A 17,958-nucleotide genomic window follows, 5' to 3' on the forward strand; every position below is an offset into this window, starting at 1 on the left:
TTTATAACCAAGGCCATCCTTCCACTCACATCATGTTTAGCAACTAGTATGTGCTTCAGTCTGGTTTAGTCGCTTGTTTTTTAAGAAGTGCAACCGCAAGCAGCCACTTGTCAGCTGGGGCATCACAAAAGAACACACGGTTATTTTCTAATTCCCTTTTATGAATTGTTAAATAAAAGATATATTTGCTGGAATGAAACATTCCAGGCAAAAGGCAGGGTACAGGGGCAGGTGATCAGCAAGAACAGAAGTCTGTCTGCTCAGAATCTTTTTTTCTGCTAATCCTCCAAAAGGTGTGGATTCTGGTGCTCCCACCCTCCGTAACCCCACTTCTTAGCCCGGCTTTTAGCACAGGTTATAGGCATGAGCGCGTCCTTGACCCAGCTGCTAGGATCATGTGTCTGCTGCATGCAGCCCGAGGAGACACAGAGACATGTGCCTAGAGCGCCCATCTAACGGGGGAATTCCCCAAGGCATCATGCTCATTGCGCGGTGCCTTGTGGGATATCCGGAGGCTGGAAAGCGAGTCCCAGCCTCTGCTGATCCACGCTGCGAGGAGCAGCACAGATAGTGATCGGCACGGCTCCCTGCAGCGGGGATTGTGTGAGAGCGTGGCTCGCACACCGAAGACACAATGATTGATCATCTTGGGGAAGGCAGACTGAACCCTGCAACCCTGCCCCACCCTGGGGCACGCTGTCCATGTGAACGACCTCGGTGGGTTGACAACATTAAGTATGTTTTTAATGCCTAAGAAACCATTGTTTTTACTAAAAAAATAAAACCGCATTTATATGGGAGTTGGTGGGAAGCATTCACAGTGATACTCATGGAAGGACTCTTTGTGGATGCCATGTGTTGTGCGGCTTCTATGGAATTCTCGGCCACAGGATGTGGTGACAGCCTACAGCTTGGATGGCTTTAAGAAGGGTTTGGACAAATTCATGGAGGGCGGGTCTATCAATGGCTACTAGTCTGAGGGCGACAGGCCACCTCCAGCCTCAGAGGCAAGATGCACTCCCTAGGAATGCACTCCCTAGTGAAATGAGAGCCTCTCCATCTCTGACAACTTTTTAAAAGTCTTTAAAGTCGCATCTGCTCACCCAGGCTTTTAACTGATATTGTTTTGATTGCTTTATTGTTGTTTTTAGAATATTGTTTTAAAACTTTTAAATTGTTGTGTTTTAAATTTTCGTTTTCGTTTTTGTTTTTAACTAATGTTTTACTGTTGTTTTTATCCTGTTGTAAAAAGCCCAGAGACGTAAGTTTTGGGCCGTATAAAAATATATTAAATAAAATAAAGAAATAAATAACGATTCAGGGGAGCAACAGAAGGATAGAGAGGGCATGCACATACCTCTTGCCTGTGGGCTCCCCAGAGGCATCTGGTGGGCCACTGTGTGAAACAGGATGCTGGACTCGATGGGCCTTCTTGGGCCTGATCCAACAGGGCTGTTCTTATGAACTGGGAGAGGAAACTCCTCAGGGACATATGCAGGCATCCACAAATCCACTTGCCAGCTCACTAATGGCAAATGCCCTCAGCCCTCTGGTGATCGGAACACCCAGCACCACCAGCTCTCCTCCCAAGAGGTCTAATTTCCATGGCCATTTTTTTGAAGGTAAGAAACAGCAGGAACCCTTTCTGGGCAATTGGAGAGGACTCCCCCTGTTCCTTAGCCAGTACAAATGAAAGGAGACCCACTTCTTACCTGAGCCGTCCACCTGTGTGACAAAACGGGGAGGGTTTCTATGCTTGCCTGGGATTCACCCTCACTAGAGGGATGGCTCTGATCCCAAATCGAGGAGCACGCTGCTCCTTCGAGGTAGGCTGCCACCAGTTGAAGACTGATCTAAAGCCACTGACCAGGCTCAGAAAAGGCTTCAACAACCTAGAACTGTCCGGCTTGGGACTTACAGGCACTGTACAGCCAGAGTCCACACAACCCAACACTAGACAACAAGACGTTATGCTGAAAACAGTAGTGAATGACCTTATGAAGCACATGGGGAAGAACTTTGCAAGTAACCCTCCAGGACCTCTTAAATCAGACTGAAGCCACTTCTAAGTATATGAACTTTATTAAGAAACAGAGGTTGCAAACAGAATAAGGACTTGAGAGGAAATAGGTTGAAAGAAAGGCACACAGGAATTCAAAAGAAAATACAAAAAAAAAATTTACTAACTGACTAGCACTGAGTTTTACCTTGGTCTCGCAGTAATCCCCAGGCACAGTGGCCAAGAGCCAGGGGTTATGGGAGCTGTAGGTCCACAGCTGCAGGTAGGCCGAAGCTGAGCAGCCCTGGTGAAGATAATACTGAGCTAGATGGACCAATGGTCCATCTAGACCAAGCAGCCTGCTATGTTCCTATTGCCTATGTTTGCACGTACCATGTAAGGGTAAGTCACTCTTGGGATTTACCAAGTGGAAGGTGCATGTGCAGACACTGAACAGAGATTTAAGCCCTGCCACATCACGGTGCATTCATTACACTCCGTGTGCCAGTGAAACATTTACATGGAAGCAGAGGCAAAGGAGTAAGGATAACACACATCAACAAGCCTTCAGACAAAGAGGACACCTATTTTTAAAACAGGGAGTTGGGCGGGGGGACACCTATTTTTAAAAAGAACAACAAACACTTCTAAGCACCTTCTGCCTCTCCACAAGTCTGTTGCATTTCACCATGTTGCCGGATTCCGTTGTTTTCCTTAAGTCACACATCCTAAAACGCGTGGACCAAAAATAACCTTCAGTTTGACAAACTACATCAACACCCTCAAACTGAGAGACTTCACTGAAGAGATCACAATGTCTCGGAAATGTGAAGATCACTAAGCTTGTTGTCATGCTGACTGAGACAACCAAAGACAGGAAGAGGCCAAAAAACCCCAAGTTGTTTACATTTATAGAAGCCGACTCAAACTTTAATTACTTAGAGATGCACCAAGAATACATGCAGCAGTCTATGGGTTCTATGTAGAGTGCTTGTCCCCAGGAAGATGCAATCTTATGCATTCTTACCCGAGAGGAAACCTCACTGAACACCCTGGGTCTTACCTTAAGCAAACACACAGAAATGATGCACTGCATGTCATGTAAAAACCTGTCGTTCAGATCCCAACCATGTACAAACTTCATCAACTCTAGCAACACCTCCACTGCTGAACTTGAAAGCCATCCAGGTCCAGGGCATTTTTTAGGGGGGGCAGGGTGTCAAAGGCCCTACATACGGAAGGCCTCCAAGGTATAGTTCACCAGCTCCTCCTTTCTTCATTTTCCCATCATCTCTGCCCTAAAGTCTCTTTTCCCTCCACTTACCCTTCCTTCAGACTCTTCATTCTCAGACATCCTTTTGCCCCACAAAGCTGCACCTGTGCCTAGGGCTTGTGCAAGACCTTAATCACAGCCAAACCCACAACTTCCCTTTTCCACAATGAAGCTGAATTGCGAACATTCCAGCAGCTTTATTTCCAGGGCAACTGGACCATATGCAAACATTCCAGCCCAGCCAATCAGTCTCACAGTCCTCACTGCCACAGGCTCATCACAAAAGAGACTGAGATCTATACATTTTGACCACCAGATGGTGCTTCTATCACTCCATAAATATAACAGAATATAACAGAATAATATTTCTCCAGAAGAAGGTATTCTGCTGCCCAAATCAGGTTTCTGGAAGGAGCAGAGCACATCTCCCAACAGAGGCATTGGCAGCTTTGAGAAAAGATGCAGACTCATTCCAAACGCCGGCCTTCCTTGGAAGTTAAGGCAAGTTCACACATGCATGGTTCTCAAATGGTTCTCTCCCCTGCTAAATTGGTTACCCTTGCTAACTTGGCAAAGAGGCACCTTTTAATGTGGTGATCCTCTTTATTTAGCAGGGGGAGAGTAACTGGCCCTCTCCACCCCCAGCTCAGGACCTCCAGTGACTGTTGATGGTGTCTATCTCATGTTTCTTTTTAGATTGTGAGCCCTTTGGGGATAGGGATCCATCTTATTTATTTATTATTCCTCTGTGTAAACCGCCCTGAGCTATTTTTGGAAGGGCGGTATAGAAATCGAATTATTATTAATATTATTATCATTATTATTAATGGTTCTCAAACTTGACGCTTTTCTAACAAAGGCAGTTCAGTCAAGAGCATCCTCCAGTGCCAAGACACCTGAGCAATGAGCAATTGAGTCCGACGAACTTGCATGTGGGACAGGGCCACACAGCTCAGTGGGAGAGCTACTTCCCTTTGGCAAAAGTTGACAACACAGGCACACGGTCTATTGCTACTGCCAGGGAAGGAAGCCCTTCTTCCAGCCGTAGTCTTAAGGCCAATGCTTAAGTTTATGCACATCATATGAGAACTGCACTCTTGTGCAACAACTGGAGTAAAAACTTCATACTGGGCCAGTACCAAAGGTTGGTACCTTTGGAGGACCCCAGGTCTGTGTTGCCTGGAAAACACCCATTCTGGATGGGTTTACACTCCCCTGAAACAGCAGGTACATAGCTTGGGAGTGTTCCAGGATCCCAAACTCTCTCTGTTTTTTTCAGGTTGAGGTAGCGGCCAGGAGCGCTTTTTATCAACTTCAGCTGATCTATCAGCTACGACCATTCCTGGAGGCAAACAACCTTGAAACAGTGGTGCATATGCTGGTAACCTCCAGGCTTGACTACTGTAATGTGCTCTACATGGGGCTGCCTTTGTATGTAGTCTGGAAACTACAGTTGGTACAGAATGCGGCAGCCAGACTGGGAAAACCCAAAGGGACCATATAACACCGATCTTAAAAGAACTGCACTGGCTGCAGATACATTTCCAGATGAAATAAAAAGTGCTGGTTATTATCTATAAAGCCCTCAACAGCTCGGGTCCAGGGCACTTAAAGGACTGCCTTCTCTGTCATGAATGCTGCCACCTATTGAGATCATCTGGAGAGGTCCAGTAATGGTTGCCACTGGCTCATTTGGTGGCGACTTGGGACCAGGCCTTCTCTGTAGCTGCCCCAGGGCTCTGGAATACACTCCCTGTCAAAATAAGAGCATCTCCATTTCGGATTGCTTTAAAAAAATATCCTCAAGACACACATGTTCTCTCAGGCTTCTAACTGAAATTAATTTTAAACTCATTGTTTTTATCCCATGGATTTTTTAAAAACTTTTTTATTCCATGAAATTGTTCTAATTGTTTGTACTCTGTTTTATATTTGTTGTTTTAAATTGTGTACACCACCTAGAGATACACATATCAGGTGATATATTTATTATTTATTTATCATATTTCTATACTGTCTGATACAGACATCTCAATTTATTTTTATTTATATATATATATATACCATACATATATGTATGTATGTTATAAATAAATACATAAATACATATATGTATAAATAAATATGAAGGGTTCCCAGACGTTGACCAGAACTCTCAGCACCCCAACTACAACTGCCTTTGGTTAGGGATTATGGGAACATAAACAGCCCTGCTGGATCAGGCTCAAGGCCCATCTAGTCCAGCATCCTGTTTCACACAGTGGCCCACCAGATGCCTCTGGGAAACTCACAAGCCAGAGATGAAGGCATGCCCTTTCTCCTGCTGTTACTCCCCTGCAACTGGTCCTCAGAGGCATCCTGCCTTTGAGGCTGGAGGTGGCCTGTAGCCCTCCGACTAGTAGCCATTGACCGACCTCTCCTCCATGAAGTTATCCAAACCCTTCTTAAAGCCATCCGGGTTGTTGGCTGTCACCACATCTCGTGGCAGAGAATTCCACAAGTGGATGATGCATTGTGTGAAAAAGTACTTCTGCTTGTTGGTCCTGGATGGGAGTTGTAGTCAACAATATCTGGGAATCCTTGAACACTGCTCCAGGCCCTCCGAAGGCCTGGCACTACTGATTCCGGAAGCACCCACAGCCCACCTTCACGTAGCGACAGAAAGACTGTCTTAGTCAATCACAATCTCATCCACAAATGGGAATTTCCCCTAAAGCAGGGGTTCTCAAACTGGGACCCCCAGATGTTGTTGGACTACAACTCCCATCACTGTGGCTAGGGATGATGGGAGTTGTAGTCCAACATCATCTGGGGAACCCAGGTTTGATAACCGCTGCCCCACAGGCTCCTGAATCATGGCAAGGGCCTCTGATTAAAAGCTTCCATTTGCAGATGGGATTTCAGGGAAAGCAGCAAAGGAATTAGACCCATGGAGGGCGCGCTACCAAGGGCCCCCTCAGACCCGGAGCCAGCCCTGCAGGGCAGACACTGTGCACAGTCAGAGCTTTCTTACTGCAGCATACAACATTAAATGTATCCACGGACAGAGAGCAAGTGTACCAAGCAATAACTTTGTTGTACAACTACTAATTTGTTGGATAACTGCCAGTGGCCGCCCAAAATGGCTATGTCCACTCATGGACCATTTTGCCACACCTGTGGCACCTATGAGAGTAGCACCTCTGAATACCTCAAAATATTGCCGCTTTGAGACCACTATTTTTTTGCAACTCCACATCTGTCAACTTGGAAAAGATGCCTCTAAGTCAGGCTTGCACAATGTAAGGAGCAGGGGCCAGATTCGGCCCCCGGGGACCTTTTTTGCTGGTCTGCAGATAGGAATATTCTGCAGCAGCACCCCAGAAAGGCAGGCGGGTCATTCTTTGGATCGGTTCCCTCTTCTCCAAAGGGGGCCATCCTCTGTCCTCAACAGAAATGGACTTACAGCACCATCCTGTGCACGGTTCCTTGGAAATGCATCCCACAGTGGACCCAGCGATAGTAAGCATGCCTAGGATTACAACCCGAAAGCAACAGTGATTTCGGGAGAGGAGAGGATTTGGCATTCGTGTGGGGCTGGCATGCACTTCAGGGACGACTGTAACCATGGCCAGAGGGCATGAGTGACGTGCCAGGGCAGGACCTCCAGCTCATTTTGTAATGCTAACGGGTCTTTTAAGCTTGACATATCTTAGGGTCTCAGTATGTCCTAATCCAGCCCTGCCATCCCCTGGGGGATCAGGGCCTTGAACCAGGAACTTCCAGGTCTGGGACGTACCTAGTCCAGTGAGCTCCTTGTGACTGGGTGTGCTCAGGCACCCAGAAGTGCAACACCCACCCCTATGACCTGGGGCAATACTCAGCACCCCAAATTGTCAATGATTATTTGCCACGAATGCATCTGCTCAGGAGTCTTTCTAATCCCCCACCCCAGACATCTTCGCCATCCTCTCCCATATCACACAAAGGTGTTTTTTTTAACACGGAGAAAAAAGAATCATTGATGCCTAAAGCTTTACTTTTTAAGCAGACCGAGACGAAAGTTGAGCTTGCCTACTTATAAATGCTCTCTTCGTTTCGGTTTCTCATCTCTCCATTGGACTGCTCGGCACACAGATAGGGAAATTCCTTAAGCATTTAAAATAATTCAATTTTTATTAATCAGGCAGATTGAGTTACAAGGCAGCGGGGAGGAATAGGTTAGAGAAGATCATTTAAAGCAACCTCAGTATCCTACGGCTGTCTATAATGGAACATTTGCCTTCATAGGAAAGCTTCTCTTGAATAATTTCTGCACAGATATACAGACACAGTATTAACCATGGATAATACTCTGTGTGTGTGTGTCTGTGCAGATATTATTCAAGAGAAGCTTTCCTATGAAGGCAAATGTTCCATTATTAAGTCAGAATTAGTCATTCATATGGGTTTCCCAGGAAAGACCTATACCAGCACTTGTCAGAGTTCCTTTTTTATTTCTTCAAGATAGATTTTCTAGGGGTGCTTCTGAAGTTCTCATCTGAATTTTCTCCCTGAATTTGGGAGTTCTAGGTTACCTAGTCTGCCATTAGGAGATCTGTAGTGTGTTCTGGCCAAAATAGAAATGAACAAAAGAAAGAAAACAGCCCCTGGCAAGATTACATCACAAACATATTTTAGGGGCAACACCATTCCAGCTGACACTGGAATTTATTTATGTATTAAATTATGTATTAATTTATGTATGTATTTAACATATTTATATACCGCCCAAAACCTGTGTCTATGGGCAGAAGATGGGATGGAGAGCTGTATTTTCTCCAACTCTTGAGTCTGGAATTAAGTTATTTAATGACAGCCTTCCCCAGATCCACATTTTCATTACACCTCTGAAGAGAGTTACTTCCACTAAGCATCCTAATTCCAGCATCTTCCAGGAGAGCTGGTCTTGTGGTCGCCAGCATGACTTGTCCCCTTAGCTAAGCAGTGTCTGCCCTGGTTGCAAATGAATGGGAGACTAGAAGTGTGAGCACTGTAAGAGATTCCCCTCAGGGGATGGAGCCGCTCTGGGAAGAGCATCTGGGTTCCGAGTTCCCTCCCTGGCAGCATCTGCAAGATAGGACAAGATTTTTTAAATTTTTTTTTAATAGGACAAGATTTTTTTATTGAACCAACAAACTACCAAAGCATACAGTACGTTGCCAAAGCACAATTATATACCAAGTGGTTGTTTGTACATGATATATCTACACAGATTTACACACAAGGATTTGGAAACCCACAAGGTTATGAAGTATATGCAAGATAGGGCTGAGAGAGATTCCTGCCTGCAACTTTGGAGAAGCTGCTGCCAGTCTGTGAAGACAATACTGAGCTAGATAGGCCAATGGTCTGACTCAGTATATGGCAGCTTCCTATGTTCCTATCTTTCCTTCTTATCTTCAGAGTTAACAAGGGCACAACAAATATTTAGAACAAGGAACTAAACACCAAACGAACTAATTAATCAATGGGTCAACTGGAGTACCAGCTGCATGCACCACCATTCCAGGCTGAGATCCCCTACCCACCCACCCCGCCAAATCTTCCCTTTAAGCAACTGTGCACTGTGGAGTTACTGCACAGCATGGTACAGAAACGCATTTCAAAACAACATAATTCCACATTGTCATGCAGAGGCAATAGGACAACCCAATAGGACAACCCCCACGTTTTACAAAATGAAGCTTTATGTTCACAACTTAACATACAGAAAAACACAGTTCTGGATTACATGAAGGGATAGTACAGAAAATGCAAGTCTTCCAATGTATTGATACTATGGAAACGTTTGGTTTTAATAAATAGATTAGAACCATTTATTCCTCTGAGAAGGTTTAAGGTCCTGAGCTAATTTCCAAGCATTTGCGCCGATACAGCACAGCAGCTAACTCAAGAACTCTAGAATGGTTTGACTTTCTCTCTCATTTCCCATTTGCAAGGTCGGGATCACACTACCAACCATTTCCACTTGCCCTCCAACCCAGGATTGCAAATCCATGGCTTGTTTTTCAATTGTGGCTTGGAGGCCAAGCACAAACCACAGTTTGATGGTTTGGATGCCCGGACATACCTTGCACTAAAAAGGAGGCTACGTACTCGCTGGATCAGAGCACATGGAGGGGGAGGGAGGGAGGGAGGAGTGTGCAAGCCAAACAAGTGGCCATGTCACACAGAGGATCAGTCTATGTGGCTCCTTTGTCCAATGGCTAAAGCAAGACTTATTAAGAAGCACCACACGCCATCAAGGCCACTTCACACAATAAAGGGCAAACCAAACACATTGTAATTTGGATATAAACTGCAAGACATCTGCAGAAGTTTTCCTGTACCATGCAGACGCACTTTTAAAAACGTCAAATATTATATTTTAGTATGCAGAAGGCCAGCATGCAGGATGAAGGCAGCAGGCACGAGATTCAGGACAGACAAGAGGGAGTACTTCTTCCCACAATGCATTCTTAATTTGTGGAAATGTGGTGATGGCCACCAGCTTGGATGACTTTAAAAAGGGATTAGACAATTCAGAGAGTGGAGGACAAGTCTAGAAATGGCTACCAGCAAAAATTCTCAAGTCATGCCTGATTCAACACAAAAAGATAAAGCAGCATATGAAACATATAGCCCAGGATTTTAGAAATCCCAGGCAGCAGGGAACCATGGTGCCTAGAAATTTAACCGTGGTGCCCAGACCAGGATAGTCAGAGGCAGAGTTATTTAATAAAAACTGCATTTGTCCCAGACAGCCCTGCTTCTGTTCTAAGTATGCTATTTGTAAAGGGGATAAAGAGAAGCCTTTCCCCCATCCCTTTCCACAAGGTCTGTCACCAAGTCCGGTAATTTTGTCAAATGTCCATTGTCTTTTGGCTGCCTCCAAAGAAAATTTGTCAAGGCCTGATACAGCCAAACTATGAACGGCCACACATAAAGAACATACTTTACAAGTCTCACACTTTGGAAAACACCATCAATATAACAATGTAAACACAGTGCATCACTTAATACAACTCTCGTATGTTACCAAACTGCTTGAAGACTTCTCAATCGGGGTCTCAAACTCCAACCGCTGTTGGACTACAATTCCCAACAACACCAGGCACAATGCCAGAAGCCAAGGATAATGGAAGTTGTGGGTTAATGTCTGTTTACCCACAACTTGAGATCCTTAAACAGTTTGAGATCCTTAAACAGAAGAGTAAAGGAAAAGTAAAGTGTTCCGTCGAGTCGATTTCGACTCCTGGCACCCACAGAGCCCTGTGGTGGTCTTTGGTAGAATACAGGAAGGGTTTACCATTGCCATCTCCCACACAGTCTGAGATGATGCCTTTCAGCATCTTCCTATATTGCTGCTGCTCGATAGAGGTGTTTCCCATAGTCTGGGAAACACACCAGAGGGGATTTGAACCGGCAACCTCTGACTTGCTAGTCAAGTCATTTCCCCACTGCGCCATTAAGTGGCTATTCTGCTTATAACAGCTGTTCAACCAAAACGCGAGCAAACAAAATACTTATTCGTGTGTGAAAAAAATCCCCCTCATTTTTTGTCTATAAGCTCTTATTGAAGCAACATCAATACATCCATGCATCAACTGCCAAAACGAACCCAACGCCACTCAAATAATCTAGAAAAATGCAATAATTTATGTGTGGGGCTGTAAAGTTTTAAATTTTAAATTTTTTTTTAAAATTGATTTGATTGTAACTGATTTTTTAAAAAAATGTTTTAAATTTTTTTTGTATTTTGTAATTTCTTCCCTTCCTTTTTTTCCGTCTGTAATGATTTAATGTGTGTTTTTATCTCATGTTCTAGTGTTGTGTTGTAAGCCACCCAGAGAACAATTTGTTATGGGGCAGCTAATAAATAAAGTCTTTCACAGTATGGTGGTTTTGTGATTCATGTGTTACATTATATTTTTGTACTTAATCATGTATCACTTGCATGTTTTTTCTTATTTGTGTTTATGTTTCACGACCTTGAGAAAGGAGATTTATCCAAAACACAGTGAGCTCAGGAAAGCATTTTGTGAGGCACCGGGCAGTTTCCTCTTTCTGTTTTCCTAGGGGTGTCTCTGCTCCCCTCCTCTCCTTTTCAGTGGCAACCAGTCAGGATGACACCTCCAAGATGCCTCTGAATGCCAGTTTCAGGGAAGCCAAGACAGGAGGCGGAGCAGGCTTTCATCTCCTACTTATGGGCTTGCTGGAGGCATCTGGTTGGCTATTCTAGTTGTCCATCTGGTTGGCCAGCTGGGGAGTACAAATCCCGGGAGCACCATGCCGGGAGTATGAACGCCCATCATGATTTCTGACCAGGTCTACACCCTCAGAGACGGAAAACAGGCAACAGCATTGCAAGACTTTCGGCTCTCAGTGTGTCTTCATGCTTTGATTGTCCTGGCCCTCAGGCCTGCATTGGCCAGGTTCACAAGGGTGTTTTTAAAGTTTTGTAAAGTATTAAAAAAAACAAAAACGGCTATGAAATTTTCAGAGGAACGGAAATGAAAATGGGCAGGAATTGTTCCAAGGATTACGCCATGGAGAGAATACAACAACTGGTTCACTGCTACCCTTGACCCTAACCCTTTGCTTGTGCAAAAATGACTGCAATTTTATCCTAATTGTTTGGGGGTAGGGATAAAGAAGGGGTGATAACCCACTTCTCGCTGCAAGTGCAACAATGCTACCACCTATTTTCCATCTCTAGCAGAGCAGCCAAAACCGCTATGAGGATTCATCCCCTGAGATGGTACCAATAGCCAACATTTGAGGCCCTGGCTCATGGACTATTATGGGAACCAGGATGCTGCCCTTGTGGAACTTCTGGTCTGATCCAGAAGAGGCTCTCCTATGTTTTTATTATTAGTACACACCAAAGAAGCAACACATGAAATGACGCTACGACTCATGACCTTGGCAACAGAAAGTCAACACATGAGACCTTGCGTTCTCCTTCTCTGGATGGCTGGTGCAACTGGGCACTAAAGAGGTCTTGCAGATAGCCACTGGCCTGGTCAGCTGTGGCAAGAACTGCCCCCTGGTGGCCAAGCAGGGAACCTCCCCAAAGCTGCCTATGGCCTTTTAGACCACAACTGCCTAACATAACCTGTGTGGGCAGGTGGGCAGGGCAACGTTGGAACTGGGCTGACAGTTTTTATGGAGTTGTCTGCAAAACCACACGCCCTGGTGCTCCTGCTTCCAGGTTTCTGCCTGAAAAAATTGAGGATGGTGAGGTCAACAACAACAACAAATATTTATATACCGCTTTTCAACAAACGTTTCCAAAGCAGTTTACATAGAGAAATAATAAATACATAAGATGGATCCCAGTCCCCTAAGGGCTCACAATCTTAAAAAAAAAGGGGGGGGGGAACGGGGATCACACAATCTTTAAAAAGAAAGTGTCAGGCAACTGCTGGGCCCCCAAAGAATGATAAGGAAACCCTGTTCACAGCAGTCGACATTCCCACATTGCACAGGCACCCAGAAGCAGCCATGAAAGCAGGCCGCAGCAAGTTTTCTATGGCTCTAAGAGCCAGCCCCCAAATTTGTGTGCCAGACTACCCTCTGCTCCTGCCAAGGAGGTGGGGGCAGACTCTCCACCACTAACAGCCTCCACTCCATGGTGGGGCAGCTGACTCCTTGACTTGCCCGACGCTCCCTCCTCCTCCTCCTGGCTGCGTCCATCTGGCTGAGGCTGGTGATGGACAGACACAACCAGGAAGACTCACTCATCTCCCAGTTTGCTGGTTTGCTTCTCCCCCCAGCTGCATCCGTCCATTACCTGGCTCAGGCACTACACTTACATTTCCAGCCCAGTCCTGCTATTAAGGCTTTAATAGCAGTACACAACCGAAAACATCTATGTTCTTATAGATAAGTTCACAGAGGGCAGGCCTATCAATGGCTACTCATCTGCTGGCTCTGGGCCACCTCCAGCCTCAGAGGTACGACGCCTCTTAATACCAGTTGCAGGGGAGCAACAGCAGCAGAGAGGGCATGCACACACCTCTTGCCTGTGGGCTCCCTAAAGGCATGTGGTGGGCCACTGTGTGTGAAACAGGATGCTGGATGCTGGGCCTTCTTGGGCCTGATCCAGCAGGGCTGTTCTTATGTTCTTAGAACAAAACAAAAGGCTCACTCCAAACAAATGGATAAAACTTGCAAGAGAAAACAGGTGGTCATAATGACAGCATGATGAAATCCCATGTATACCTAGTATCAATCACCAGTGCTCAGCCCTCCTACATCCAAGACCTTTTTAAATAGGAAGGATTAAATAGGAAGATAAAAGGCAGCAGCTAGCTGGCTAAACGATGCCACAGAAAGGATGCTGGCGCAGGCCCCTAAATGCAATCCCCACTCAGAATCTCAGGTTGCAGGATCGTTCAGAGCAGGGCCTCCACTGAGGAGAGACAGCCCTTCAAGGAAATTAGGGCCCAGAGCACTGAGGGGTTCGCACAACCCCTGAGTTCCTGTCCCTGATCCTAACCACACCAACTACACTGAAGTGAAATAAACGTAGTCTTCCTTGTTTCCCCTACCTCAATCTCTCTCTCTCTCGTCTTCTTTATGTCACATTTTAGACAATGCATTATGCTGCACTAAATAATAAAATAAAATAATGATGATAATGATAACAATAATGGTTTAAAGAATTGAAAAATTATCAAAATCCACCCTGAAACCAAGCGTGGAATCCCATGCTATACATGACACACAAAACTCTTGCCAGAAAACAGCATCCCAGAGAGAGATTCTTTCTCCCCACTGATCATGCAGGATCATGAATCCTATCCTCTCGGCATGTTTTCCTGCCAACCAGCCCACATCTGCCAATGATGCACCCCTTTTACCCTGCGCTGTGCTGGGGCTTCATCACAACCACATCACAACACAAGGTAGAAGGAACCCTACATGTTGGGAGGCAGAGGGCGAGAATTCCCTCTGAGGACACGGTTTTCATCGGCTGCCCACCACGCCACATCACAGCTTCACCCGAACCAGGGCTGGCTATTCTCTACGAAAAAGGGGTCTCTCATCTTCCCAGCGGGCGCTCAGGAGCAACCTCACCACTGCATTCCGGACCCCATGCAGTTTCCAAACACTCTTCAAGGGCAGCTCTGCTCGGCTGATGATGATGAGGTTCTGTCCTTGCAGCAGTCTGACCGTAAACATCATACAAGAGCCACCTTCCATCAGAACCATGCCTGGGCAAACCTCAAGCAATTCATACAGCCATCAGGCCTATGGTGGCCACACAACTGAGACCCTTTAACACTTGGTGGCTGGATGTACAAGAGTCAGCTTTCTTACCATCTCCGTGTAAGAAAAACATGCACGCTGTTTTTCACGTGGAGCAGACAGGTTGGGTACTAGCCACGGCCACAAAGGAGGCCCTTCTCCCGTCCCTTGCAAAAGGAAAACACAGAGCAACGTTCCTACTGCAAACGCTGGAATCCGGAGCAAGATCACTTCATCAGCAACCGGCACAATCTACCAGCGGTTCGAGTATTCCTGTTGTACCCAATTCGACATGAAGCGCTGGATATGGAAACACCACCCCCCCCCCGCTTTCTTCCCCCAGTGGCAACATTTGAGAGAATCATCCAGTCAGACTAAAGCTAGTAAGAAAGTGGGGTGGGGGGTGGGGGAAATCGTGTTATAATTTGTCACGCTGTTTACCCCAAGAAAAATGAAGCGGAGAATTTTTAATTGAGTTGCTTCTCCCTCCAGACCTCATTATGGTGGGGAGGAAATAACTCGATCAAAAGCTTCAATTCAGTTGCGACACTAGAGGCATGATAAAAACCCAGGAAGAAATCCAGAACTCAGAGAGCAAAGAAAGGAGAGCGAGAACGACAGACTGGGGAAAGGACATGCTGGTTCACCGGTTCTGCCTCCTGCATCTTCCCAATTCAATTTCAGACACAATAATAAACTCTCTCTCAACTAGCACCATGTACCTGAGAGCGACAAAGAGTCAGAAACGCCTAGGAGCTCTCCCAGTGTGGGTGCATTCGGGCGCCGGCCCGGCTAGCAGAGGATTGGGAGTCCTGCATTCCCTGTGCAGTGACTGGTGACCGGATATGTGCCAAACCTGCCTGAGGGAGAGAGAGATCCTTGCAGGCTAGCTAGAGTGGTCTGGCCGTGCAGCTCCCACAGACCCCTGCGTGGACGCCCCAGGCAGCTGGCCATCTCCTCCAGGTGCCACAGGACTCCCCAGAGGCTGGGGCACTGGATTTCCAAGCCCGTGTCACACGCGCATTGTGGCATTCCGGAGAGGTGCACCCTGCATGCCAGCAATGGCAGCGGAGACAGGTCAGACCAGAACAAAGCAGACTAGAGGAGACTGCAGCGGGCAGAAGGCCGCCTCTGTCACCACCACCTCGTGCCCCCCTCCATCCTGGGTGCCCCTCTGAGGAGTTCGGCCAGCACAGCAGCCAGCGGGTGCAGCACATCTGTGGCTCCCTCTCTGGCTCCCCCCCCTCCCTTCCCGCAACAGCAGGGAAAAAGATGTCTCTGTGCCAGGCAGAGCATCTCTCCCTCCTCTGTGTCTCCAGGCAGGCAGGGCTACCCAAGCAGCCTCCCCCCCCCCCCGCCCTTCCGCCACCTTAACCCCCACAGTTCAGCCCACCCGGCCCCTAGCCATGGCAACAGATCGCCCTGGGTGCGAAGCCATTCATTCCTGTACCCACAATAATGGGGCTGGGGGGGGGGACCCAGGACACGGCACTTTGGCTGGCCAGGCTGCCTCCTTCCAAGAACCCTGCCTCGCCAGACAACAAATGCCCGCTTTTCATGGCCTGGAGGAAAATGGGGGGGAAGGTTAGAAAGGGGGTAACGACGGCTCTTCCCCCCCCCACCTGCTCTCCAGAGCAGCAGCCACAGGCTCAGCTTGCAGGCAGCCCAGCTGGGCATGCCCCTCTGTCTCTCTCTCTCTCTCAGCAACCCCTTTTTTTGGGGGGGAGGTTGAGGCCATCACTTCCTACACACAGGCACAGCATCTCAGGCTGAGGGAGGGAGCTGGAGGGAAGGGGGGGTGGGGGGGAGGCGGTCAGAGAAGCCAGGCAAGGTGGCACCTGGGTGTGCAGCAGCAGCAGCAGCGCTCCAGGCAAGCATCCTCCTCCGCACTGCCAGAAGTTGGGGGGGGGGGCCGCACAGGAAAGGACTACTTTCCTGCAATGCCTTCCCTCTGGTGCAAAGACCTGGGGGGGGAGACACACTGCCTAGGTCTCAGCGCCCCCCTTCCTCTGCAAAGGGGGGGGGCGAGTTTGATCCATTATTCCTGCCCCCTCCCCTCCCCTCCCCTCCCGTGCATGGGGCGCATGCAAGCCAGCGGGGCCGCCTCTTCTGCTGCTAAGTCTCCTCTGAGTTTGGGGGCGGCCCCGGGGTGGGGGGTCTGGCGGGGGGTGCTGCTCCTGCAGGCCGCGCGCACCGGCATCCCCGGGCGCCTTGGCGAGCCTGGCAGCCCAGCGCCCCCGCTCGCCCGCCCCCTTCCCCGGGCGCCTTTGTCTCCCTCCCAGCCCAGCGCCTTACCTGTCCTGGGAGGTGCTGCGGTGCTGCTGGTGCTGCTGCCGGCCCGGGGTTGGGAGGGAAGGGGGGGGCGCGCGCGCACACAGGCGGGCGGCGGCGGCGGCGGCTCTTTTGTGCGGCGGCTCCTTCTTCTGCCGCGGCGGCTCCTCGCTCGCAGCCACACACTGAGACTACTAATTAACCCGGGAAGCTGAGTGAGGCAAGCGAGCGCCCGCTGCTGCCGCTACCGCCGCCGCCGCCGCGCCGCCCGGGAACCTGCATGGCGCGCCAGCCCCGCCGCCGCCGCTGCCTCCGCTACGCCCGGGCAGGAGGAGGAGCCCTGCTGCGGCGGGATCGGGGCCCCCTGCCCCCGCTAGCACCCCGCTTCCCGCACGGCCTCCTCTCTCTCGCCTTTGCATCCCCTTGCCCGGGTCCCTCCCCAGCAGCTGGCATCCCAAGGTAGACTGCCTCTCCGCATGGAGGCTCGGCTCGCCCGCCCCACTCGGAGCGAGCCTTTTGCAGCTCTTCGCAACCCGTGCTCGTTTTCGCCACCTTAAGCAGGCGGGGGCCAAAAGATTGCAAAGATGCAGTTTTGCTTTGCTGATGCTCCCTAGCACACACACACCCCTCCGCAACTTAAAGGGGTGTGTGTGTGCAAAAATCTTATCTTTGGCAAGAAAAGAGGAGCTCTCCCTCTCCGCACAGCATCCTTCCAAGGATGTCTACCTTTGTCTTTCTACCTTTAAAAAAAATGAAGAGGGGGGAAATGTGTGAGCCCTTTTAGGATATGCAACCGTCCTACTGTTATTTTTCGATGTAAACTGCTTTGTGTATGTATGTATTTATTTCTCGTTTGATTTTTAGACCACCTTTCATAAGGCATCCCAAGGCAGTTTACAAAAGTTAGAATACAATAAAACTCCATTTAAAAAATCACATTTAAAACCATTAAATCAGTTAAACAGTAAAAACCATAAAACACCAAAAAAAAACCCACAACCAACCACCATCAAAGAAGACAAAAAGAAGCAGGAGAGCCAAGAGACCCGGCATTCACTGGGAGAGCATGCCACAGCCTGGGGGCAACAACAGAGAAGGCCCTGTCCTGCCATGCACAATTTAGCCTCTCGGAGCAAAGGCCCCTCTCTGACGACCTTTT

The 17,958-nt window shown here is 48.1% G+C and overlaps 1 protein-coding gene across 4 annotated transcripts in view; it reads right to left on the reverse strand.

The window, feature by feature from the left end:
* The window catches only part of APBA2 (amyloid beta precursor protein binding family A member 2), a 162,756-nt gene extending 145,538 nt beyond the window's left edge, over positions 1-17,218 (reverse strand). For 2 of the 4 annotated variants that reach the window (XM_053273174.1, XM_053273175.1), the window contains exon 1: positions 16,824-17,218. The gene's annotated coding sequence lies outside the window, so the exon portion shown is untranslated. Of the gene's footprint in view, positions 1-14,600; positions 14,747-16,823 lie in introns of those variants that run through there. The other 2 variants (XM_053273171.1, XM_053273173.1) reach the window with 2 other exon arrangements.
* Positions 17,219-17,958: the final 740 nt, after the last annotated feature.

Source organism: Hemicordylus capensis, chromosome 10 (assembly GCF_027244095.1).
Source record: "Hemicordylus capensis ecotype Gifberg chromosome 10, rHemCap1.1.pri, whole genome shotgun sequence".
Lineage (NCBI taxonomy): Eukaryota > Metazoa > Chordata > Lepidosauria > Squamata > Cordylidae > Hemicordylus > Hemicordylus capensis.